The sequence below is a fragment of the Etheostoma spectabile genome, chromosome 18, assembly GCF_008692095.1.
Source record: "Etheostoma spectabile isolate EspeVRDwgs_2016 chromosome 18, UIUC_Espe_1.0, whole genome shotgun sequence".
NCBI lineage: Eukaryota > Metazoa > Chordata > Actinopteri > Perciformes > Percidae > Etheostoma > Etheostoma spectabile.
The window spans coordinates 10,018,411-10,018,799 of NC_045750.1; positions in this window are offsets into that span (position 1 = coordinate 10,018,411).

Below are 389 nucleotides of genomic sequence, written 5' to 3' on the forward strand. Positions count from 1 at the left end.
TGACACTTTGATAATAATTGATGGTCTTTTTTGTCTTTATTTGACGAATGTTCTAATTGTTATTATTACTGTTATTTTTTTGCCGATTTTTTTTTTTCTTGCTAAAACTGCTGCTGGAATTTTCAAGTTCCTCGCGGGAGTCATCCCAAAAGGATCAATAAAGAGAAGTCTAAGTCTAGGTCTGAAGGGGCTCTAGGCCAGACTGACTTGAAGAGCAAATCTCAAAAAATTTGCCAGAAGTTTATTTAAATGTGTGTTAGTGAGCACTTCTCCTTTGCCAAGATAATCCATCCACCTCACAGGCATATCAAGATGCTGTTAGAGAGCATGGTTATTGCACAGGTGTGCCTTAGGCTGGCCACAATAAAAGGCCACTCTAAAATGTGCAG